This window comes from Sapajus apella, unplaced genomic scaffold (assembly GCF_009761245.1).
Source record: "Sapajus apella isolate SASKATOON/1434 unplaced genomic scaffold, GSC_monkey_1.0 scaffold38, whole genome shotgun sequence".
NCBI classification, from domain to species: Eukaryota; Metazoa; Chordata; class Mammalia; order Primates; family Cebidae; genus Sapajus; species Sapajus apella.
In genome coordinates, this window is record NW_022436978.1 from 19723601 (window position 1) to 19750805 (window position 27205).

Below are 27205 nucleotides of genomic sequence, written 5' to 3' on the forward strand. Positions count from 1 at the left end.
TTTGCCCGAAATCCTTCTTAAAGAATGAAATGCATTTAAATAAATGAGAAATACTTCTTCCTCCATGGAGGTAAACTTAAATATAGTTGAACCTACAGGTGAGAGCAAGGAGAGAGCCTGGGCTAAAGGAAATCGGTATAGGAAGAATCATAAATGCTCTTACGTTTGTGAAAACATTGTCAGTGGTAAGGCACTAATCAAACCTCAGTGCTCTGGTTGTTCACAGAATTTAAGGGATATTCCTTAGTAAAATGTTCTGATCATCTTGGAAGCCCTGCTGGTAAAACAGAGATGAAAATATCTTCATTTATCACTATATTACATCAACATGGTAAGAATTGGAGGGCTGAGAGGAAAAAAACAAAGGTTCAAATGGTATGCTTTTAATCTAGAAAAAAGAAAACCTCCCTGGTTTTAATTACAAATTTTAGGCTTTAAAAAATGAGTTTATCATTTGCAGTCTCAGGGAGAAAATATTCCCCAGAAAATAAAGAGGACACCCTGCATAACGTAGCCCCAAATAGATCTGGGGCTGTTTGAATAAAGAAGGGTATTTATTTGATGTCTCTGCTCACTTGCTTTCGTAGCCAAGAGCCACATAGAGTGTTTACTGTATGCTCAGAAATGTTCTAGGGACTTTAAGAGTATCAAGTTATTTAATGCTGTCTCTGAGTGAGGTACTGCTACCATCTCCACCCTGGAGATGAGGAAAATGAAACACTGAGAGATCAAACAACTTGCCCAAAAGCCCACAACAAGCCACCGTCAGCGTTAAAACACAATGTCCACATCCAGAGTCCACACTCCCAGCTGCTGCGTTATGCTACCTCTCACAACTAGAAGGAAAGGCCTTGACTGGTGCAAAGAAATGATGCCGAATCGGCGCTTCCAAAGTGTGATCTCAAAGACACTGGTCCCTCAGTGTGTTTCATGGCTCTGGTGAAATGCTGAATATTACACATTGCTCTTCCCCACATTCACTGCAGAACCACAGTAAGTACTAGTATTAAAGGGTGTGAACGTTTTGTCATAAATAAATCTTTTAATAACACTGGCATACACCCAGTACAGGATCTTTGTATAATATCTTATTACTGTATCTCAAAATCAGTATTATATGGATGACACTTTGAGAAATATTGCCTTAAAAAAGAAAAATGCTGTGGTCATCACTGGCCATGCTCCAAAAATACTTGTTGCTAACACTTTCTTTGACTAATGCAAAGCTGGAAGCCTAATTTTGAGAATCATGTGTAGTAGGCAAGGCAATCCCATTATTTCAATTTAGTGAAATGAGCTTTAAAGATAATACCATACATTGTTCCTTGATCAAGAAAATATTATCCAAATTTGATTTTTCTTTAAAAATCTTTTCTAATTCTTAATTTTCGTGGGTACCTAGTAGGTGTATATATTTATGGGGCACATGAGATGTTTTCATACAGGCATGCAACATGAAATAAGCACATTATGGGGCACGGGGTGTCCATCTCCTCAAGCATTTATCCTTTAAGTTATAAACAACCCAATTACACTGTTTGTTTTTAAATGTACAGTTAAGTTATTATTGACTATGGTCACCTTACTGTGCTATCAAACAGTAGGTCTTATTTATTCTTTCTATGCTTTTGTGCCCATTAACCCACTAATTATTTTTATCCATTAACACATTAACCTATTAATTACCCATTACCCATTAATTTTTCTGGGCTTTGAGATCTCTTTTCCATCTGCTTTTATTTTATTTTACTTTTCTCATTTTCTTCTGGTCTTCTGTTAGCCTGCACTGGCTTTGGTCAGCTTCTTATTTCAGGACATTTTACTGCTTACAGATTATTTTGGGGCCCAGCTAATGAAATCTTTCAAAATTCACTTAAAAGAGCTCATTTTCATCAGCTGATTTTCATGAGTTTTTTTCCATACAGAAAATATGACAGATTACTTGTCTTTAAATATGTATAAGCAGCTTAAGTCTGTTCTCTGGATACTTCAGTGATGGGGAAGGGAGATGGTTAGATCCTCTCTTTTTGGCTAAAAGAGTAATTTCTGAACTGGTTGCTGAACTGAAAATGGATTTCCCAAAATGGTCAGAAATCTGAGCCCTGTGAAAATTCCACCCCCTTCCCCCTACTCTCCTGAATAACCCTCTGCCCCATTTCTCAGGATCTGGCCCTTTTAAACCACCATATTCTATATTTATAGCCTTTATGCTGCTTTCTGTATGACTGATATTACTATTAGGTAACAATTTTCAATGGCAGTTTAAAAAATTATGTAATTCTGTAAATACTCTTTCTCCATTAATGTTGTGACAGATTTATGAATGTCAAAGCCATACTTCTTTATAGAAATGAATTTAAGGACACAAGTTCCATAAGTGACCATAAAATTATGGCATAATTCACAAGCCACAGAAATAAATTCGTCTCACTGTCTCACAGTCATATCACAAGTGAGCTTTTTGCTTTGAGATGGCAGAAGTTTTGGGGGCCGTAAATGCCTTCCTATTTTTTAAAATGCTTATGTTTACCTGTGTGGGCTTAGTCCTTGTTTCATGTGAGGGCTAACAGTATATTTCTTGCCATGCTACAGCCCAAAATGGAATTTCCTGTAACCCAGTCATAGGCTATGTGTTTATGAGTATGTATATGTGTGTGTATGTGTTTATAAGTAAAAGAATGTGTGGGCTGGGCGTGGTGGCTCACACCTGTAATCCGAAGGCTTTGGAAGGCCGAGGAGAGCGGATCATGAGGTCAAGAGATTTACACTGTTCTGGCCGACATGGTGCAACCCTATCTCTATTAAAAATACAAAAAATTAGCTGGACCTTGTTGCGCAGCCTGTAGTCCCAGTTACTCAGGAGGCTGAGGCAGGAGAATTGCTTGAACCCAGGAGGCGGAGGTTGCAGTGAGCCGAGATCGCACCACTGCACTCAAGCCTGGTGACAGTGAGACTCTGTCTCAAAAAAAAAAAAAGATAAATAATGTTTAAAGGTAAAACAGTGAGACATATCGTTCATAAATCCACTACCATAAACAGTCACTATTAATACTTCAGTGACTCTTCTTGCAGTATTTTTTCTATCATACCCTTCCAGCACTGAGTACAGCATTGTTTTTTGTTCCTATTGTTAATTCATAGGTAAAATCTTTTCTCCCTTAAATTTCAATTTCTTTAATTATTATCGAGCCTGTCTATTTCTCCTAAACAAATTACAGCCCCATTTTTTCTTTTTTTCATGTTCTTTGTCCATATGATAAACATTTTTTTTGTACATTCATGTATGAAATTTTGTTTTTCTCATCCATTAAGGACAGGCTGTGTTTGCACCTTGGTTCCACCATTCAGTAACTGTGTGTCTTGGACAGCTTACTTAAACTTGCTGCATTTTTGGCTTCTCATCTGTGAAGTGAGGTTAGTAGCCTCTACCTTCCAGGGCTTGTATAAACATTAAATGAGTAAAACATGTGAGGCACAGTGTCTGGCTGCCGTAAGCACAACGCTGTGTGTTCACCGTCCATTTCACTTTCCTTGGCTTGGAGCTGAACTAGGCTGTCCCGCTCCCCACGGACATGTCACCTGAGGACTGCCGCAGGTGGGTCTTTATTCCATCCACATTGCTAGAAGTGAACGACTCTGACAGGATAAAGTCTCAGGATGGAAAGAAGGTGTTTCCCCAAAGCATCACGTGGAGGAAAGCCATGAAGAAAAGCCATCTGACCCTTATCAGAGTCTACTGATATCGATCAGATTGTTTTTCAGAAAGCCACTGGGATCTGGGGGTTTACTGATTGCAGCAGCTAGAAGTATTTACTCTGCAATACACCTGCACATGGTGAACACTTGAGGAATAGAAGCTATCGACACTGCTATTATTATTCACAATAAAAAGGGATGGCCAGTGTTAGCCTTAGACTTGAATCATACTAAATATTAATTGGTCAGATGGATTTAAAACAATTTCCTTCACTCTGAAACTTTCTGTCCTTATCCCATTTTTTTTTCCAGCTGTGTCTCACCCTTACCTCATTAAAAAAGGCATTTTATGTCCTCAGGAGGCTGTGTTCATAAGACTTATGAAGTACAGTAAGCATTTTATATTTTATTATAATCAGTTCCATTTCTTTAAGACCTCCACCTAACCTGTGCTCCTTAAAGCCACTAGTTCTTATTCATCTGCACGATTGCAGTTATGAAAAAGAAATTAATACAATATGTGGGTGAAAGGTACTGATTAGAAATGTTTTATCTACAGTCATAAATCTATTTGGACATAATTTTGCATATTTATAGACTACCAAACTTATGTGCATGGACATGCGATCCCGTTGAAGTATTGCAAGTTATTCACAGACAAATGAGTAGGTATAAGATGCCTAAAGTATTATGAGCTAGAACAGTTTAACTTCGTTTACAAAGCCCCACATATTCCATGTGTGTCTTTCCCCATTTAGTGGCTAGCATTGTGTGACTCTGACAGTACCCGCAGAGGCAAATGAACGTGTTGGGATGGCTGGCTGTTCTTAGTTGAATTAAATTACGGTTCTTCACAGTGACCTCTGGGGGATTCTTCTACACTCGCTTCAATCCACCGGTTCCTTCCCTTCTCATCTATTCTTTCCCAGATTTCTTACAAAGGCAAAAATGGCCCAAAGGGCGTTGCTGTATAACCAGGTGTTTGGAGGCTGAGGTACTGATGGCTCCCTTTCTTGGGATTTATTTCAGTGTGGTCATGACTAATTGACTTAAAATGGGAGTGAGGGGGACTTCTTATCAGCAAATGAGGCATATTTAGGGTTGATGGTTTCCTACTCACAAAAAAAGGCACATCAAACTTAATGTAAGACACCAGGCACAACTGCTAAGCACAATTAGTAAATGGGTAATTGCATTTTCATATGATCTCATTTGACCCTCATAGCAGCCTTTCCTGTGACATGGCAAGAAAATAGTATTATCTTCCTTTTATTGAAGAGAATACAATCAGAGATGGTAAGATAATAAGAGCCAGTATGCCCTGCTGAAACCTGAATCTATACAATGCTAATATTCCAAAACAGCATGAAGAACCTACTATTGCCAAGTGCCACTGCAATTGCCGTGTGACCTTAGGCAAGTTACTTAATCTATCTGTGCCTCAGTTTTATCATCTGTAAAATGGGAATAAGAATACTGACTTTATGGGGTTGTGGGAGGATTACATAAGTTAACATACATGGTGTTCTGAGAACAGCTCTGGCCATAATATGTATTCAATAAGTATAAGCTATTATAATATATTGTGGAAATAAAAATTATCACTCCTAATTAGTAAGCGAAAGAATTTGGTTTTAAAACAAGGTTTTCTACCTCTAAATCCAGTGTTCTTTTAATCATAGTACAGCTGTCTCAGACTACCTTACTGTTCTCCGAAAGCCAGTTAGGTGTCATACAGCACCATGCGAATAAAGTTAGTATTATGTCTTATATCAATATCATCAATTTAGTGCTAAAATGCTACTTAAATATCATAAACACACACTAATGTACATGGTATTTTTATTCCCCTTTAAAGATTTGTAAACTAAAATCCATTCTCTTAGTTTACTTTTGAGTAGATATTTTTAAGGGACAGTGTCTCACTCTGTCACCCAGGCTGGGATGCAGGGACCTAATCATAGCTCACTGCAGCCTCAAACTCCTGGGCAATCCCACCTTAGCCTCCCAAAGCCTTGAGTAGAATTTCCTGTAAATATTCTGGAAGGAATTTTTCTAACATTAGAAGCCAAGGTAAGCACATCTTGATTTGGGGACTTAAAACATACTCGGAAACTTGAATAATAATCCTTTATTTTAAAAAAAACTTCACATGGTTTGGGGGACCATGTGAAGGTTTGTTATATCATATAGGTGAACTTGTGTCATGGGGTTTGTTGTAAAGATTATTTAACCATCCAGACATTAAGCCTAGCAACCAATAGTTTGTTATTTTTTTCTGCTTTCTCCTTCCTCCCACCCTCACCCTCAAGTACATCACAGTGTGTTGTTCCCTTCTTGGTGTTCATGAGTTCTCATTATTTAGCTCCCATTTATAAGTGAGAGCATGTGGTATTTGGTTTTCTATTCCTGTGTTAGTTTGCTAAGGATAATGGCCTCCAGCTCCATCCATGTTCCCGCAAAATACATGATCTTGTTCTTTTTTATGGCTGCATAGTATTCCACGGTATATATGTACTGAATTTTCTTTATCCAATACCCAGAGGAATATAAATCATGCATCATAAAGTCACACACACACATGAATGTTCACTGGATAAGAATTCTTATTCATTGGTTTATTCACTCAAGAAGTATTTACTGAGTTCTTCCTACATGTAAGGATTCTGTTATTCTCTATGAAGATGAAGAAGTGTCTTAAAGTTTCCTGCCCTCAAAAGAAGAAAACATAATAATTTTGCTTGACATTTCCAACAGTGCTAACAATATATGAGGAGAGATAAATAACTGGATTTTTCCTAAATGGTTTTTTAAAAGAGGGTGTGAAAAGGATGATCGTGTTAGTGCTTCTCTAATTAGCATGTATTAAAACTGAGGTTCTTCACAAAATAATAGTCTTCCCTGCAAAACGTACAGCTCATCTTAATTCCTCAAATATTTGTTATTGACACAGCATATCACTAGGTGGACATAGTCCTTGTCCTCTAGCAACTTGTGGGATAGGAGAGCAGATAATACCAGGCAGAAAATGATCCACGGTTTTCAAATGGTATGTATGTAGAGAAAGGTAATGTTGAAGTGGTAGAAGTAATCAAAGTTTTAGAGAACAGGTGGTAGGTCCACAGGGTCTTGAAAAGCAAGTAGAATTTTGACAAGTGCTATTGTTGCATGGAGTAGAAAAATTTAGCATGCAACAGAGCTGCTGTGCTGTCCAACATGGCAGCCACCAGCCACATGCTGCTATTTAAATTTAAACTGGTTACAATAAAACAAGATAAAAAAATCAGTTCGTTGGTCACACCAGTCACCTTTCAAATGCTTTATAGGCACCTGTGGCTACAGCCTATGACTGGGCAGCACAGAGAAGAGTATGTCTATCGTAACAGAAATATCTTTTGGAAGGGGTGCTATCAGACTGGGAATGAAGAAAGGTCAGGAGGTGGAAATAATGAATTATCTAAATTTCTGTTCAAGCCCTTAGACAAAACCCCAGAAATAATAATATATCCATGTATTTCCTCCCCAAATCTAAATTGGAAATACATGCCTATGTAAGGATCAATGACTCGATTGTTTCAGTGGCTGGTCTGGTTCAATAATCATGCTGAGCTCATACGATAAATCAATAATGAAGACATAAAACTCAACAGGCCTATCTAATTGCTTCATGTATCTGAGCATGCAGATCGCAGTGGCTGAAAGCCAAGCCCCAGGGCACAGCCAAGTGTGGGTGCTGCTGCTTCTGCTGGCAGGAGCCTGTTGTCTGAGTGGGTCTCAGTGGCTTGGGGCTGTCACAGTTGCAGTTCACTAAGAGCATGTCCAATATCAAATTATTTACTTCTTTGGAAATAGTGACAGCATCCATTGCAAGCCTAAAAGGTAGTTAGAGACTTAAGGAACTAAACTCTAAGCAGCAAGTCCTGCTCTGTGAATATGGATGAATCGAGTAATGTGTGGCTACAATCATTGATAAACTTGTGAAGTGCAAACTTCATCATTTTGATAAGAGCTTCTGTTTGTTCTGTCAGAAGGGAGGTTTGGCTCGGCCTCCTAAGGTTGTAGGGGGGTTTTTACAAAGCCATCGAGGCAAAGGTTTCTTTTTCCTTGAGGTACAAATGTGTATAGGGCCAGGAAATCATGTAACAAAGCTTAAGAAGTCTACAGGTTTTTGAGGACTTAATCTGGGGCGAGAATTGCCTTCTCAGATACCTTAACTCCCAAGAAGTGAGTGCTCGTGAACAGAACTGGTGGGAGCCTCCATCTGCTGGTCTTAACCTTTGGATACGGTGTGCAAGTTTCATGACAGAATCATTAAGATAATCAAATTGTCCTGATTCTGGTGCGATTCATGGATGCACTGGTAAATTTAGGTAAAGCGAAACTTATCGCATAGTTTCTGTTCTTTAAAATAAATTGGAAATTAGAGACTAAAAAAAAAAAAAAAGAAAGAAAAAGAAATCTATGGGACTCTAAAACGTGTCCCTTCATTGGTAAAAAAAAAAAAAAAAAGAAAGAAAGAAACAAAGAAAGAAAGAGAATCTGATCATCTGGGGACTCCAGCTATCTTGGAATATGCTGAATCCATATTTTTTTGGTTGGGTGGTTCCTCTGTTAATTTTAGACCCAATTATTGCCTATAACTTGAGTCTTTTAAAATATTATTCAATAAAAACAGACTTTTAATGTGCATGTGGAGGCCGGTACGGTGGTGCACCCCTGTGATCCCAGCACTTTGGGAGGCCAAGGATGGCCAATTGCATGAGTTAATGAGTTTGAGACAAGCCTGGGAAACATGGAGAGACTCCATCTCTACAAAAAATAAAATATTAGCCGGCATAGTGGAGTACGCCTGTAGTCCCAGCAACTCAGGAGGCTGAGGTGAAGGGATAGCTTGAGCCCTGGAGGTCAAGGCTGCAGCAAGCTGTGTCTGAGCCACTGCATTCTGGCCTCAGAGACAAAGTGAGGCCCTACCTCTAAAACAACGTGCATGTGGTATTTTTTGACACTATCATTAAGCATTTTATTTATACATACTCAGCGGACAACAGATAATTGTCTTCTCTTAAAAGCACTTGTGAATACCAACAAAAGGTAGTAAGGCAAACAGTGGGATACTAACTTTAGTTTTTAAAGGTAAGATGTAATTTATGGATAATTTACGTATATATTTGCAATATTGTTCTTCTTATGAAGGAAGCTTATAGAATCATATTTTTTCTTTCCAAAGACTGGCATTTAGAAGATGCATCTAAGCATTTTTACAGTTCCATAATGCTATGGGTTCGTGTATCAGAAGAGAATTGCTATGCCATAGAAAGCATTTTTGCAACCCTAATCATGTATGAGCAACTATTTTCATATAATGTTAACCAATGTCGAGAGAAAAAATGAAAAAACTCTGCATACCAGGAAAACCTAGAGAAATGCAGATTTAACATTTTTCAGTTTATCAGATTTTTTGGAGAATGCTTATAATGACACATGGTTTTCAGTTATTTGGTGTTTCTCAACTCTACATTTCCTTGGGACTGTTCCCTCAATGAACTCAACATTTTCAAAAGATTGAAGATTTTTTTTTTCTTTTCTGAACACAGAGAAGTGTGGAGAAAAAAACTAATTTCAGTTTTCTTTATTTCCAGATTGCTCCTGTGTTTCATAGATGGGAGATCATACTGATGACTCAACCATCTACAGTGTTATTTTGCTGGTTCATGCTACCTCAGCAAAAGTAGCAAGGCTAATTCTTTTTCTCTACACGATAAAAATCTATTACGTTTATTGAGAAACCTACCAGTTGATAGGCACATATTTATTTCAGGACAATCTATAGCTCCTAAAATACTATCGATGACCTTGACCTTTAGCTGGATTCCAAGAGCAGAATACGCAAAACTCATTTTTTCCCAGTTTCATAATTTTGGCATCCATGTACTTTTTTAGACAAGCTTAGGCTGCCTTTGCTTGGCTATGATAGATATTTTAGAATATCTCTGAGTCATGAATATAAATAGTTGTGCAAAAATAAATTTCATAAAGCCAGAGCTGGTAACAAAAATCACCTAGAGATCAACAACTCCGAAAGAATCTAATGTCAGATTCCATAGAATGCCAGATTAAACTAACATGTGCCAGTCAATATTGCTACACTGCGACCCTTGATGGCTCCTAAGCAAAACTATTAAGTCCAACATTCTCTCCTGTAAGCACTTATCTGTAAGGATGGCTAACATGTCCTCTGAAGCAGATATTGAAACTGATTGGACAATAGGTAGATACCAGACAGGGGCCTGGGGGCCGACCTCTAGAAATAGGGGGAGAAAATCTTAATCTGCAACACAATGCCATTCTCTTGAAACCCTATCATTTTCACTTCCCATGTGTCTGCTGCCTGACTGTGAATGGATTTGAAAAGGAATGGTTAGTGCTGAAAATTGGATCAGAGCTAACGTTCTCTCATTTTTATCAGCAGCTGCCAAAGGTCATCTGACATAATAGCTGATGAATTCAAGCCCAGTGGATTTCATTTGCAATTTTCAATTTACTGAGGCCTCCAAACCCCACGGTGATAAAAGCTTCCCCTATCGTGGCCTGTCACAAACATCAAGAAACTGCACAAACCCACAAGAAAGAAAAAAGAGGGAGCTGTGCATCATCACAGCTATAGATAAGGAGAACAGGAAGAAATGGCATCAAGCAGGAAGGTGGGGAGCAGCCTGTGTGGCTAGTTCTCTAAATGCCAATTGAAAGGAAAAGACTATGAGGACCAATCAAATAACTTCCACAGAATAACAACATGTTTCTTTGGAGCTTTTGTGTGAAAACTGCCTTCTAATCTCTGACGCAACATGCTCCCACACAAAAGTGTAAGTGTAAATATGCAAATAAGTAAATGAATAAATTATCCTTGCTTACCTGGTCATTGGAAAGCATGCTGTCTATGCTGTATTTACCATAGTTTTTCTTTACAAAATGCATGCTCATAGAGGGTCTCTAATCATGGAAGTGTAGGCTCAGCACTGAGAAATCAATTTTCTTAATTTTTTTTGCAGAGAAATGGTAGATCTTTTGATTGATTTGCCAGGGAAGTCAAAGGACTGACACAGCAACTGCTTGTAAGGGGATCTAGATGTGGTACATATCAAAGATGCATTAGCAAGAAGAAGAAAGCCATTTTCCCCCTTGTCAAAGTATTTACAATGAACTTAGGCAGGATCAGGAGCTGACTCCTCTTCCCAGGCAATTGTTCAAATTGAGGAAACCACACGTGTGTTTCTTGGAGAACAGCAAGTTTGATGACTCAGCAGGTCACCTTCATCCGACCCTACTTGACTCACACCATTGCCTGGCAAAGAAGAAAGCAAAGAGATGTCCACTGTTAGAGGTGGAGCTGCTGGGAGACTTCCATTTCAAACATGGATGTCTTGATCCTATTTCTGCCAAATAGATTCAGGAAGGCTTATGAAGTGTGTCTGGTGCAGTAAGAGGACTTGGCAGTCGTCGTGTGCTAATCTGCCGAATGCCAAAATTTCTGATGACCCTTGACAAGAAAACCCGAGAATGATATCAACAGGACCAGAATATTAACTTTGTTTGTGTGTTGCTGACTGTGTGGCAATCAGAGTTTGGAAGGGAAAAGAGAGTAATTCCTGGTGGAACTCATACGACAGTGACAGGTTGCCTACTGTAGAGTTAGTCTTTAAATTGTCACAGCAAAAATGAAAGTAGGAGCTATTTATTGTAAGTGAACTCTGAGTTCTTTGAAATTAAACTGTTTCTTAAGATTCTTCTATTAGCAGAAAGTTTAACAGCCTTTTAATTCTTCAAAGTCTCAAAATAGAAAATAGTTTCCTTGGTAGTTGAAAATGGCAGGAATTAACATTTTGAAATAAGAGAAATAAAACTTTATTCTAAAGCTGCACAAAATGTGGAAAGAAACAATACTTTAGCATTCTAGTATTTTTCCCCTACACAAAATTATGCCATTTTTAAGGTTGCCTTCACCCCACCTTTTTTTTTTTCAGGTTCAGTGACAGCTCTCTATGATTTGCATTTTCCATGGATTCTCTTTCAATTGATAGCATAATACTGAGACCCCACTGGTGGTAAAATATTATTTAATGGGATCTTAATTTAGACCGTCTTCTCAAAAATACACACAATTTGGTAAGAGTTTTTCATTATCACTGTTGTTCTATGGCAGTGATATAAGGCAAGCTGTACCAATTGGTCTGCAGTTACAGAGCATAAAGGTTAATCTCTTTTATGCTCTTTTTATTAGAAAGGCAGATCTGAATCTTCAAGGCAGAGTCCTAAATTGTTCTTGTAGATGGATTTGTTCACAAAGACTCTTCACTCTAATATCCTATGGATAATAATAGTCAGTCAGCCCAGAGTATTCACTATAGTTTGAATGGTACGAACAGAGCATTTCTCATTTCATTAATTAATTCTTTCATTCCTTTATGTAGCATTTATTTAGCGCCTACTAAGCACAGGTTATCTTGAGGACTATAAGTAAGACTTCCCACTTTCAAGCAGTTTGCAAAAGACAGGAGTAAAGAATTTTAAATTTGTCTTCTTTCTTACCCCCACCCCCAGAACTGAATTGTCATATACCTATTAAAACCTTAAATAATAAAAAAATTATACTGAGAATTTGACCTTGGATATCTGGATAACACCTTATTTTGTGTTTCCCATTTTTTGGTAATATGCGCATCACCATAACTTTTTTTTTTTTTTTTCCAAATCGATATACAATCTATTCTTACTTACTAAATAACTTTTCTTTGAATTCAGCTTTAAAAAGTTAAATAAATTAAGTTAGGAAGGCATCATTAGATATACTACCACAAATGGAAAGCCTGTATCACAAGCTATGAATAAAAAATAATTATAAATAAAAGTGTATAACTCTTATTATTGTATAAGCACCTACATTATCTCATGTTTCGTGGGCAGTAAAAGCATCACTCTGGAAAATACTGGCTTTGTGCATGTGCTGGTAAAGATGACTGTTGCAGATTTGACTGCCATAAGAACGGGAGCTCTGTGAGAACAAGTACTTTGAGCTTTTTCTTGCTGTGCTCCAGCTGCTAGAACAATGCCTAGCAAATATGTGATGCTAAAACATACTTTTAAAATAAATAAGAGCCAGTTAGCTTCTGAAAGATCAAGTTGTGTCTCTCCTGTAGCCATACTCATTGTGCTTTGTAACAATTACTTGAATGTTTCTCATAATCACTGCACTTGTCAAAAGCTTTGTTTTTCTTGTTCACTCCTGTTATAATCATTAATGCCTAGAATTATGTCAGGAACATAGTAGGTGCTTAACAAATATTCATTGAGCAAAGAGGCTTGCCATTCTAAAGTCATACAGTTTCTGTTGCCTCCCTGGTCATTTTTAAATAAAGGAGCTCAATTGGGCCAATATTGGCTTAAAGCTATTCAACATCTGGCACACTAAAAAAAAAACTTAGTTGAATAAAGGAAAGAACATTTTTGTGACACCAGAAAAAAGAGGGTTAACTCTGTTTATAAAAGACAGACCTTAAAAGGAGAACAGATAATTCTTTTCAATGCTTAGCTGTAGTGCCAATTTTCAATTCTTGAATAAGTCACCCCGGCAAGGTTTTCTTACAATTTTACAAATTAAGATTGCACTAAAATTTATGTGTTTGTAGAAAAACTGACAAATATTGAGGTCAGCAAATTATACCAAAGGGTACCAGCCAGTGATTTGACGGTATATTTTTATTTAAATTGCTTTTATGAATTCCTTGATTTACTTAAGAATCAAGCATCCTGACTAGACAAGTGATATTTACAAAGTGTGAGTTTATGTTTTTCTATTACAAAGACATCCATAAGAAGAAGTAGTGAAGAATCAGCAGCATTTCTTGGTCCCCACCTCCAAAGGAGTATTGTCAATCACCGCCCAAAACATAAGCTTTCGTAGGTTTTGGATGCTGTGAACTGGAAAACAACTATTTTAGTGGATAATTAAAGGGTGTTACAACTGATTGAGCTTGTGTAGAATCAGAAAATTGGTGGGATTGGAATGGACATATAGGTCACAACACTTTTGTAATATTTTCTACTGCAAATGATTCTTCAGTTGAAAAATCAAGGCTTGAGCTAAGGTATCACGTATGACATGAAAATCAAACACTGAGAGAACTCTGTTTATCATTTAACAAATCAGGCTCAGCTTAAAGAATGGTTTCTCTAATAGACTAATTCCGTCTCATAAATCTACTGATTGAATTACATATAACCAGTTTCATTTGAGTAAATCTTTATTTCTCTAATCTGTGCTATATGGAGTAGGCGTCAATAAGATATCAATGAACATTTTGTTGAAAAAAAATTTGGGGTCAGAAAAGTTTAGAAAATTTTGGGTTGAACAGCTTTCTTCTGATGAGTGTGTTCCCTGAGAGGAGGTAAGTCATGCAAAGCCTTGTAAGTTATAAAGAATTTTTTAAAGCTTTTCTTTTAGTGAGACAAGAAACCATTAGAGGATTTTGAACCAAAAAAGTGGCACGATACGACAGATGTTCAAAAGAGTCACCTTGACGATTGTGTGAATAGATGGCAGTGGGTTGGGGTGGAAGCAGGAAGAGTAGTTAAGTCTTTTGCAATAAAATTGGCAAGAGATGACAGGAATTTACACTTCCTGAAATGGCAATCTGATCTGTTTAGTATCAACTTTCCTAATAAGAATGACTGGTTAAACAGGACAAAATGTATTTTTTGAATCCAGTAAAAGACATTTAAGAAGCTCTCAAGAAAGTGAAGATTTGTGGGTCCAATATCTAGGGAAAGAGGAAACCTAGAGAACTGAGTCCAACATTTGTTTGGCTCTCCCCTTCCAAGTGTTTGCCAATTCTAAAAGCATTGCAAAGAGGGCAAGAAGTTGTGAAAAGCTTTCAGGACTCTCAGAGCCGACCAAGGACACAATAACCCAAGACTGGTTTGTGAACCAGAAAGTCTGGGTTATGAGAGTAAAATTAACCTAGAACTAGGTTACAGGGATTAAAGCCAAGCTTTGAATAGATTTATTTCCTAGTTAATCACATTTCAAGGTGACATGAGATCAGGGGTGGTCATAGCCTAAATTTTTGCCAGAAACAAAAGTAACTTGTCTCTAAAGAAAGATAATGTTACCAGAAGCTTCAAAATATCTTAAAAATAATGAGGGAGATGAGAAAAAAATGACATGACAAAAAGTAGATACTAGAAATAAATACACTGGAGATTATGGATAATGAAGTTATCAGACACAAATTTAAAAATAATTATGCTCCATATGTCCAAGGAATTAAAAGGCAAGATGAAGAATTTTAACAGGAAACTAAAAACTACAAAAGAGAATCAAACAAAAATTTTAGAAATAAAAATATAATAATTGGGTTTAATAGCAGATTAGATACAGTTTAAGAAAGCATTTATGAAGTAGAAGACAGTACAAAAAACATCAGATAAGCATGGAGAGACAAAAGAATGGAAAATACAGAAAAAAGCATAAAAGGTATTTCAGATATATTTGTAGAAGAGACAAGAGGAATAGGTAAGAGGCAATATTTGAAGAGATAATAGCTGAGAACTTTCTAAACTATTAAAAGATATCAAGCCACATTTTAAACAAGCATGGTAAACACTACGCAGAATAACCACGAAGACAGCCTGAGTTAGGCTGTTTGCATTGCTCTAGAGGAAAACCTCAGGTTGGGCAATTTTTAAATAAAAGAGGTTTATTTTGGCTCATGGTTCTGCAGGCTAGTATGGAAGTATGGCACTGGCATCTGCACCTGGTGAGGGCTCGAGAAGCTTCTAATCACGGCATAAGGCAAATGGGGAGCCAGGGTGGCACATGGCAAGAGCAGGAGCAGGAAAATGAAGCTAGGCCCTTGCAGAGTGAGCACCTACTTATAGCTGCCAAGGCAGCACCAAGCCATTTCTGAGGAATCTGTTCTCATGATTCAAACACCTCCCAGTAGGTCCAACTCCAGGATTGGAGGTCACATTTCAACGTAAGATTTGGAGGGTACAAACCATCCAAATCATCTCACAACTACCTCTAAGCACATAATAGTGAAAGGACTGAAAACCAATTCAGGGAGAAAATCTTAAAAGCAGAAAGAAAAAAAAACCATATTACCTTAAGAGGCAAAAACAAGATAGCTGTTTTCTCAAAAGAAAAAATGAAAGCCAGCACACAAATGAATTATGTTTTTAAGATACTGAAAGAACTTTGCTGTCAACCTATAATTTTATACTGTGAGAATCTCTTTTAAAAATGAAGCCACTCTCAAAGAAGAATAAAAAATAAATAAACATACTTATGAATTTTATAATAATAAAAGTTTCAATCCACCAAAAAGATTTAAAATTCTGACTTTGTACACACCTAATGACATAGCTTGAAAAATATGTAAAGCAAAAATGGACAAAATTAAAAGAAGAAATAGACAAATTTGCAATCATGGTGGAATAATTCAACATACCTCTCTCAATAACTGATAAAACAAGAAGACAAAAAACAGGAACAGAAGATTTAAATACAATTAACAAACTGAACATTTACCCCCAAACTGCTTTCTTTTCAAGTGCACATGGAACATTTGTTCAAACTGATGTAAACTATAAAGCAAAGAAATAAAAAAGCTCAAATTAATTCAGAACATTTTATCTGACTACACTGGATATATACTAGATGTCAATAACAATAACAAGCCTAAAAAATTCACAAAATTAAGGAGTTAAACAATAAACTACTAAATGTGCAAGGGGGTCAAGGAAGAAATCACTCTGGAAATTAGAAAATATTTGAATTGAAGAATAATGAAAATGATACATGTCAAAAGCTGTGGACTCAACTAAAGCTATGCTTTGCGGGACATTTATATATATGTATATATTAAATAATGTATATTAGATGAGAATAAAGATTAAAATAAGTATTTAAGCATCTACCTCAAGAAGTTAGCAAAGAAAAAGAAAATCAAATCTATAGAAAGTAAGATTGATTAAAAAAAAAAGAAGAAGAGAAAAGAGAGAGAGAAGTGTTGACCTACTCAATAGTAGGACAACACTACAGATCTTACAGATGTAAAACTGACAAATTACAAGATTATAAACAGTATTATGCCAATACATATACAAAATCAGATGAGGTGTACAGTCTTAGAAAGGTATAACTGACTAAGAGGAAATTTTAAAAATCCAAATAGTACTATATTAAAGAGACTGGATCTATAGTTTTAAACACCAGGCCTAGATGGCTTCATCAATGAATTCTATCAAACTTTTAAGGAAGACATAAACCTCAAATTACACAAAATCCTCCTAAAAGAATAGAAAAGGGGGAAAACTTTCTAACACATTTCATGAAGCCAGCATAGCCTTGATATCAAAACTTAATATGAATATTATAAAAAATAAAATTACAGAGCAATTTCTCTCTCTTTCCCCTCTCCCCATTTATTTATTTCTTTCCTCTTTTTCTCAGGAACATAGATACCAAAAGTCCAAACAAAATAGCAGTACACCAAATCTAGGAATGTTTACAAAGGTAAACCATGACCAAACTGAGCTTATCTCAGTAATTCAAGGCTGGCTTAATATTTGAAAATCATTTCTTTTAAATAATCACATTAATGAAATAATTGGGAGAAAAATCATGTGGTAATTTTAATAGGTCCAGAAATAGCAATGGATAAAATTCAACACCCATTCATGTTAAGCATTTTTAGCAAACCAGAAATAGGCAGTACTACGGATCAAATGTTTGCATCCCTCTGAAATTCATGCGTTGGGACCTATCCCCCAATGTGATGGTATTTGGAGATGAGGTCTTTGGACGGTAATAAGGGGTACGTGAGGTCATAGGCTTTCATGATGGCATTCATGCCCTTTAAAGAAGTGATACCAGAGAGCTTGCTCTCTTTTTCTCCCAATACACACATCATGGAAAAGCCCACGTGAGGACATGGTGAGAAGGCAGCAGTCTGAAAGCCAGGAAGAAAACCCTCCTCAGCCCCTGACCATGCTGGCACCCTGATCTCAGGCTTCCAGGCTTCAGAATTATGAGAAAATTAATTTCTGTTATTTAAGACACCCAGTCGGTAGCATTTTTTTATGGCAGCCTGAAAAGACTAAGACAGGAGGGAGTTTCCTTAAACAGAGAAGAGGCATCTACAAAAAAACCTGCAGAAAGTATGAGAATAAATAAAATCTTGAAAGAGTTCCCTCTGAAATGTACAATGACACATAGATGTCCTTTATTACTACTTTTCAGCATTGTGTTGGGGGTGCTTAGGCAATGGAATAAGGCAAGAAAAATAAAAGGTATAATGTTTAGAAAGGAAGAAATAAAATTACCATTATTTGCAGATGACATAATTGTATATGTAGAAAATACAAAATAATAAACAAATAAGCTCTTGGAATTAATGTTTTAAAAGAATGTTGGATACAAAGTCAATATATAAAAATAAATTGCATTTCTACATACCAGCAAAACCAACTAGAAAATAAACTTAAGAAGTGATACTATGCGAGATAGCATCAAAAATCATTAAATCCTTAGAAAAGATGTACAGGATCTCTACAAACAGAATTATCATAACTGGGAGAATTTTTAAGACTTAATGGAAGGCTGTAGCATGTTCATGGATCGAAAGACTTAATATTAAGATGTCATTTGTCCTCAGATTGATTCACAGATTGATGTAGTTGCAATCAAAATCTCAGTTATAGACTAGGGGAGGTAGTAGGATTAGTAAAGAATTGACTTTCATCAAGATAAAGCTTTGCTGAACAACCCAAAAGAGCCATCTAGCCCCACAAAGTCAGATGAGTCAAGAAAGAAAATCCAGTTTTGAAAGACCTGAGCTTTAAGGTATGAGGAAAATAAGAAATTATCAAGCTAAATTAAGCTATATGTAGAAGATAGCATGAATGTTTCTTTTGTGCTTTATGGATGCACCTGCCTTTCACATCCATAATTTCCTTGATGGCACCCAGCATGCTGATAAAGGGTTATCTTTCATATTCTACTGGTAAGGAAACTGAGGCTCAGAGAACATTTAAGAGGTCATAGAGACTTGAAACTCTACAATGGGGTAAGAACACGTTTTCCCCTCTGGATTTGTGTTCGTAGCTCTTTCCAGAAAAAGATGTCGAAAACTAATATATGTGCACCACTCAGGGTATGCAGGTACATAAATAAATGCTATTTAAATGTAAGATATATACAATTATGCGAAAGAAGTAATGCACAAATGACTATTGCAGTAAGCAGAAGAGAATAAATGCATGCTTTTGAATACACTCTTCCCTCAGCTTGGAATGTGTCTTGTGACTTTATTCTCTGGCAAACTCTTGGTTGTCCTAAATTTCACTGTAGCATTTTTTTTTTTTTTTTTTTCTGAGCGATTTTCCCTTCCATACAAGCAGAGTTCAACATTTGCAGAAGTATTGTACAGGGATTAAGGGCAAGGGCACTGGAGTCATACTCTGAGTTTACATCCTGGTTCTGACACTTAATAGTTATTTAACTTTAGGTAGGTTACTTAGCCTCTCAGTACCTTTATTTTCTTATCTGTAAAAAGAAATAATATTATTATCCATCTTATAGGATTATTGTAAAGATTAAATAAGTTAATATATGTAAAGTGCTAGAACAGTCCCTGCTATACATTTGGTATTATACAGATAAAAGCTGTGATTAATATTATTCAAAAATACTTATTGTATGCCTACGAGATGCCAGGGAATATGATAAGCTTAGTTGATAGGCAGAAGTGAAATAAATAATTTCCTGTTTTGTAATGGGGGTGAACAGAGAGCGGGTCAATAACTAAACAAGGTAATATCTAATTTCAAAATTTCTATGAAGGACACACACACACACACACTCACACAGGGACGTAATCGAGAGTGGTAGGGTGTGGGTGTTTTCTTGAAGTAGGATGGTCAGGGAAGTGATATTTAAGCAATCAGAGGACAGCCTACATCATCATCGTTAATAATGGAAAATGAGAAGAGCCATGAGGAGATAGGGGAGAACATTCGAGGCTAGAGGAACAGATAATGAAAGATTAGACAAGTTTGGCATGTCTGAGAATGGAAATGAGGCCAATGTGGGTCAAAAGTAGTGGAGGGCACGAGGGAGATGGAGAATGAAGCTGGTGAGAGAAGCCGGTGTTGGATCACACAAGACTTTGTAGGCCACGGAAAGAGGTGCTGGTTTTATGAACAGTGAGAAACCACTGGAGTAAGTCATAAGCAGCAAGTAGTATGATTTGATTAACTTTTTAGAAAGATCTCCCTGACTTTTCTGTGGAGAATGGGTGCAGCAAGTCAGGACCAGAAGCTGAGACTGTTTAGGGAGACTTGATAGGGCAAGAGATGGTGGCAGTAGTGGAAACGGAGAAAAGGAACAGATTCACGAGAAGCTTCAGAAGTTCAGCTTACAGGCTTGCCAACAGGCTGGATGTGTGGGTTACGGGCATGATAGGCCTCCAAAATGACCAACTTGATGATCTAATTATTCCATCGGGACATTGGTGGACTTAGAATATGCTTCTCTTCTTTTTTACACAAGTTCATAATAAATTATTATTTAGCTTCGTCTTTCACATTTATACTAATAGTTTCTTGAGGACATGGAGTTTGTGTGTGTTTGTGTATGTGTGCAGTTGTATTTCTAGAGTAGAATGTCTTTTTTTTTTTTTTTTTTGAGATGGAGTATTGCTCTGTCACCCAGGCTGGAGTGCAACGGTGCAATCTTGTCTCACTGCAACCTCTGCCTCCCAGGTTCAAGCGATTCTCCTGCTTCAGCCTCCTGAGTAGCTGGGACTACAGGCACCTGCCACCATGCCCAGCTAATTTTTGCATTTTTAGTAGAGTCGGGGTTTCACCATATTGGCCAGGCTGGTCTCAAACTCCTGACCTCAGGTGATCCATCCTCCTGGGCCTCCCAAAGTGTTGAGATTACAGTTGTGAGCCACTGCACCCAGCCGAGTAGAGTGTCTTATACATGCGACATGATCAATTAGTGCTGAACAGCACTAAGAGAAGTACATGTGAGGGAATTAGTGTGGGAGAAATTATTTGCAGCAGAGGAAAGGACCAAGTCAAGATTTTATATTAATGACACTTGAGATGGGGCTTTGACAAATAGCTGAGTGTGGTTATGCAACAATGAGGAAGAGCCTTCCAGGACGAGAAAACTGTGTGTACAGAGTAGGAAAGTGGGAAGCCAGGGTGTCAGTGCGGAATCCTGTTTGGCCGCAGCGTTGAGAGTGTGAAAGAGAGCACTGGGAGGTAAAGGTTTAAAGGAGGTTGATGCCAGACCTTGAAATACTTTGCATGCCAGGCCAGGAAATCTGAGCTTCCTTCAATAGGCCCTGGGATGTGGTGGGATGGGAGGCATGGAAGCTTTCTGAGGAGGGAGCATCATAATCTGATTAGAGGTGTGCATTAGGACGTTTAATCTGGTATAGTATTAAGCTAATCCTCACCTTCTGTGGTTGTAATAGCTCCCTCTAAAGCAGCTCCTATGGGCACTGTGCCATTATCCTCTAACCTCTCGTCTATATTATTTAATCTTTGACTGGGTTGACTGATGGAGAAGCCATAACTCTTTTCACTGAGAGTTACAACTTGATTAGCATACCAAATCAAATTACCTATTCCTGTGCTTCTTTCATATGCCATTTTCTCACGCACACACACACACTCACACACACACACCACACACACACACACACACCATACACACACACACCATACACACTCACACACACCATACACACACACTCACACACACACACACCATACACACACACACTCACACCATACACACACACACACACACACGCTTCTGAAGACTTGGCTTTCTCTTTCTCTCTCTACTTTTCATTCTCAGAATAGGTCTCAGCCTTCTTATCAGAGACACATGGCCATGGGGAGAATGACCAGTTCAGGTTCTGCGGAGCTCTCTGCCACACTCTGGCCATGCTTCCCTTGCTTATCACATTGTCCACGATGCGCTGAGAGTCACACCCCCATCATTTTTTAATCTCAGTTCAGCTTTCTGGGACGTCTTCTTTTCATCTCTAGTCTGGAAACATGTCATAAAGCCCTCCTTCTAACAACAGAGATCCCTCTATCTCTCTCTTTCTCTCCCAAGTAGCTTCTTCTTTCTATAAAATATGTTTCCCTTCTCATCACAGGTATATTAGCATTCAAAGGCAAATGTCCAAGCAGAAAGTCCCCTTTCATCTCTTTACTTCTTCCAAATTCACTAGATATGGATTACACATGTATACCCAAGAAACGTAGAGCTGTCAGATTGAACCAAAAGACCAAAATAGTTATACTGACCGCATAGTTATAGGAAAATAAAATATTTCTAAATGACAAATAAACTACACATTTTTCTTTCTTTTGAGAACCATTCTTGTTGGGATGAATTTTACTTAAATAAAGAATTTTAAAAATTGTTCAAAAAATGCTTTAGCCACCACCTGAGTGTGACAAATATATTGATACTTTAAGCTTCAAAATAAAAGTCTACTGAAATGCCATTAAAAGAGTAACTTTTGGCCGGGCGCAGTGGCTCAAGCCTGTAATCCCAGCACTTTGGGAGGCCGAGGCGGGCGGATCACGAGGTCAAGAGATCGAGACCATTCTCGCCATGATGAAACCTCGTCTCTACTAAAAATACAAAAATTAGCCGGGTGTGGTGGCCCACGCCTGTAGTCCCAGCTACTCGGGAGGCTGAGGAGGAAGAATCGCTTGAACCTGGGAGGCGGAGGTTGCAGTGAGCCAAGATTGCGCCACTGCACTCCAGCCTGGTGACAGAGCAAGACTCCGTCTCAAAAAAAAAAAGTAATTTTTAAGTACTTTTCCTTTATTTAAGAAGTATTATTTTCTGTATATTTATTCTAGAAAATATAAAGGCCAAAGAAGAATATAAAAATCCTCATCCAAAGATAACTATTAGATTTACCACATAAACAGAATTAAAAATCATATGATCATCTCAATTGATACAGAAAAGCCTTTGATAAAATCCAACATCCCTTCATGATTAAAACCCTCAACAAGCTAGGCACCAAAGGAATTTACCTCAAAATAATAAGAGCCATATATGGCAGACCCACAGCCAACATCATACTGAATGGACAAAGATAAAAGCATTTCTTTTGGGAACTGAAACAAGACAAGGATACCTACTCTCACCACTCCTATTCAACACAGTACTGGAAGTCCTACCCAGAGCAACAGGCAAGACAAAGAAATAAAAGGCATCCAAGTAGGAAAAGAAATCAAACTATCTCTCTTTACTGATGAGATGATTCTATACCTAGAAAACCCTAAGGACTTCACCAGAAGGCTCCTGGAACTGACAAATGACTTCAATAAAGTTTCAGGACATAAAATCAATGCACAAAAATTAGAAGCATTTCTATACACCAGTAATATTCAAGCTGAGAGTCAAATCAAGAATGCAATCCCAACAATAGCCACAAAAACTAAAATAGTTAAGAGTATATCTAACCATGCAGATGAAAGGTCTCCACAAGGAGAACTACAAAACACTGCTGAAAGAAATCAGAGGTGACACAAATAAATGGGAAAAAATTCCATGCTCATGGATTAGAAAAATCAACACTGTTAAAAAGGCCATACTGCCCAAAGCAATTTATAGATTCAGTGATATCCATATCAAACCACCAACATTATTTTTCACAGAATTAGAAAAAACTATTCTAAAATTTATATGAAACCAAAAAAGAGCCTGAATAACAAAAGCAATCCTAACCAAAATGAATGAAGCCAGGGGCATCAAATCACCTGACTTCAAACTATACTATGAATCTACAGTAACCAAAACAGCATGTTACTGGTACAAAAACAAACACATAGGCCAACAGAACAGAATATAAAACCCGGAAATAAAGTTGCACACCTACAGCCAGCTGATCTTCAACAAAGTCAACAAAAACAAGCAATAGGGAAAGGACTCCCTATTGAATAAATAGTGCTGAGATAGCTGGCTAGCCATATGCAGGAGAATGAAACTGGGTCCCTATCTTTCCCATATACACAAATCAACTCAAATGGATTAAAGAAAGATGTAAATGCAAGACCTCAAATCATAAGAACCCTAAAAGAAAACCAAGAACACATCATTCTGGACATCAGCTTTGGGAAAGAATTTATAAGTCCTCAAAAGCAATTGCAACAAAAACAAAAATTGACAAGTGGAACCTAATCAATCTAAAGAGCTTCTACATAATGAAAGAAACTATCAACAGAGTAAACAGACAACCTACAGAATAGGAGAAAATATTCACAAGCTATGCATCTAACTGTAAGGCGGGTTGCCTCGCCGGGAGTCAAACAGACACAGTCATCACTCTCCGCGCCTGATAACTATGTCATCACCCAAGCTCGTTATCTGGCCTCGCCACACGGCTTCCCCGCACCTGCCTCCGCATACCAGACCCAAGCCCACACTCAGCACTAAACTATGCATCCAACCCCCAGCCCACTGTTAAAAAACCCTGCAAAAAAATTTCTAAAGAAGCCCCACCAAACCCTGCCTAGTAGCAGTCTGCCCCGTACGCCCCCAGCAGGCCCACTTACCCAAAGTCCCACCCGCCTACCAATAGCAGCTAGCTCCATGTACTTCCTGCTTCTCAACAGCCAATAAAATTGCCTTCACTTTGTTTCCCCAATAGCCAATCAAAGCCCACTTACCCAAGGTCCCGCCCACCTACCAATGGCAACTAGCTCCATGTACTTCCTGCTTCTCAACAGCTGATAGAATTGCCTTCACTTTCTTTCCCCAATAGCCAATCAATTGCCTTTCCTCTCCATAAAACTCCAAGCCCTAAACAGCTAGGCACGACTTCTTTGGCCCCTTCCTAGATCACAGAACCTGGCCGAGAAGCTGAATAAATCAGCTTCTCATTTTCTTATACTTGCCTCAGTTTCCTCATTTTACCTCAGCAATAAACCTTACACTAACAAAGGTCTAATATCCAGAATCTATAAGGAACTTAAATAATTCAACAAGCATGAAACAACCCCATTAAAAAGTGGGCAAAGATTACAAATAAACATTTCTCAAAAGAAGACATGCAAGTTTGGCCAACAAACATGAAAAAATGCTCAGCATACCAATCATCAGAGAAACGGAAATCAAAACCACAATGAGATGCTATCTCACACCCGTCAGAATGGCTATTAAGAAGTCAAAAACAACAGAGGCTGGCGAGGCTATGGGGAAAAGGGAATGCTTATACACTGTTGGTGGGAATGTGAAATGGTTTAGCCGTGGTGGAAAGTAGTGGGGAGATGTCTCAAAGAACTTAGAACTACCATTCAACCCAGCGATCTCACTACTGGATATATACTCAAAAGAAAATACATAATTCTACCAAAAAGACACATGCACTTGTATGTTCACTGCTGCCCTACTCACAATAGCAAAGACACAGAAAAGACACGGAATCAACCTAGGTGTCCATCAACAGTGTATTGGATAAAGAATATGTGAGGCATATACACCATGGACTAGTATGCAGCTACAAAAAGGAATGATGTGTCCTTTGCAGCACCATGGATGCAGCTGGAGGCCATTATCCTAAGCGAATAAATGCAGAAACGGAAAACCAAATACCATATGTTTTCACTTATAAGTGGGGGATCAACAATGGGGACTCATGGACATAAAGATGGGAACAATAGACATTGGAGACTACTAAAGGGGGAAGGAGGCGGGAGGGGCAAGGGTTGAAAAACTACCAATTGGGAACTATGCTCACTATCTGGGTGACGGGATCATTCATATCCAAAACCTCAGCCTCATGCCATATACACAGGTAACAAACCTGCACATATACCCCCGAATCTAAAATAAAAGTTGAAATTATATTAAAAACAGTGTACTGCTCTTAAATCTGAGAACTTGTTACATGGTTCTGTGTTTTATTATAAGACACAGAACTTTATGGTTTTTTTAATTATACAGGTAAAACATGTACAGATAGATGTGGAAAACATGTATTTAAACATACACACAAATATGGAAAATATTTGGGTGTATCGCCACATATATTTAAAGTATTCACATGTGTGTTTGTGTTTGTGTGTGTATGTATGTATATACACATTTTTTTTTTTAAAAAGCTATAACCACTAAACCTGAAAACATGTTGTCATAAAGATTTTCTTCTAACAACAGAGATCCTTCTATCTCTTTCTCTCTGAAGTAGCTTCTTTCTATAAAAGATACTTCCCCTCTCATCACAGGTATACAAGCATTCAAAGGGCAAATGTCCAAGCCCTTGGCAACTGTCCAAATGCCTGTGTGTGTGTGTGTGTGTGTGTGTGTGTGTGTGTGTTTGTGTGTGTGTGTGTGTATATATTTATATATATATTTCAGTTAATATTACCTTTTGGACAACTTTGGACATTACTAGAATTTTCTCAAGAACATAATTTTAATGATCTTAAAATATTTCAGTTTCTGCATGTACCCTAATTTATCTGGCCACTTAGTGCAGGAACTTTATACCCAGTAAAGAAGTTATTATTGGATGGAATTAAAATTAGGAAATAGGCTGGGCCTGGTGGCTCATACCTGTAATCCCAGAACTTTGTGAGGCAGGCCAAGGCGGGTGAATCACTTGAGGTCAGGAGTTCACGACCAGCCTGGCCAACATGGTGAAACCCCATTTCTACTAAAAATACAAAAATTAGCTGGATGTGGTGATGCATGCCTATAATCCCAGATACTCAGGAGGCTGAGGCACGAGAACCACTTGAAACTGTGAGGCAGAGGTTGCAATGAGCTGAGTTGCTGCCACTGCACTCCAGCCTGGATGACAGAGTCAGACTCTGTCTCAAAAATAAATACATAAATAATTTAAGAAAATAAGGAAAGAAGACTTTGAACAAGATAGCAAGATAGTGTTTTTTCTTCCTGTTTCTCTTCCTCCCTTCCTTCCTTCCTTTCTTCCTTTTTTAAAAGCAGGACAGTGGTTGACTACAGGAGCCCACAAGGAGCCAAAAGCCCAACCTGAGCCACAGGATCCTTCAAGTATATATGAAGCATACATCCTTCATATATATATATATAAATATATATATGGTAATAGAGCACTACTATGGTTATTATATATATAATTATATAATTATAACATATTATATTTATAATTATAAATATATATTATCATTATATAATTATTAAATATATAATGATATAATATATAATATATTATAATTATAAACATAATTATAATAGAAATATAATTATACTTATATATATTTAAAAAAATGGCAATACAGCATTACTTTGGTGATTATATATGTGTAATTATATATTATAATTATAAACATAATATAATTATAAACATAATTATATATAATTATATTATAATTATATATAATATATAATATAATATAATAATATATAATTATATAA

The 27205-nt window shown here is 37.4% G+C and overlaps 1 protein-coding gene and 1 long non-coding RNA gene across 7 annotated transcripts in view; one reads left to right on the top strand and one right to left on the bottom strand.

Moving 5' to 3' along the window:
- LOC116565015 overlaps window positions 1-27205 on the bottom strand; it is a 719225-nt gene that overhangs the window by 190488 nt on the left and 501532 nt on the right. The gene's annotated exons all lie outside the window — the stretch shown is intronic.
- Window positions 230-10615, top strand: LOC116565018. Of its 4 annotated transcripts, none has more exons than XR_004275213.1 (3): window positions 230-331; window positions 3313-3414; window positions 10163-10615. It is a non-coding gene; the product is annotated as an uncharacterized LOC116565018 (long non-coding RNA). The 4 variants fall into 4 exon arrangements; XR_004275211.1 differs by having other exon boundaries at window positions 10166-10615; XR_004275212.1 differs by lacking the exon at window positions 3313-3414.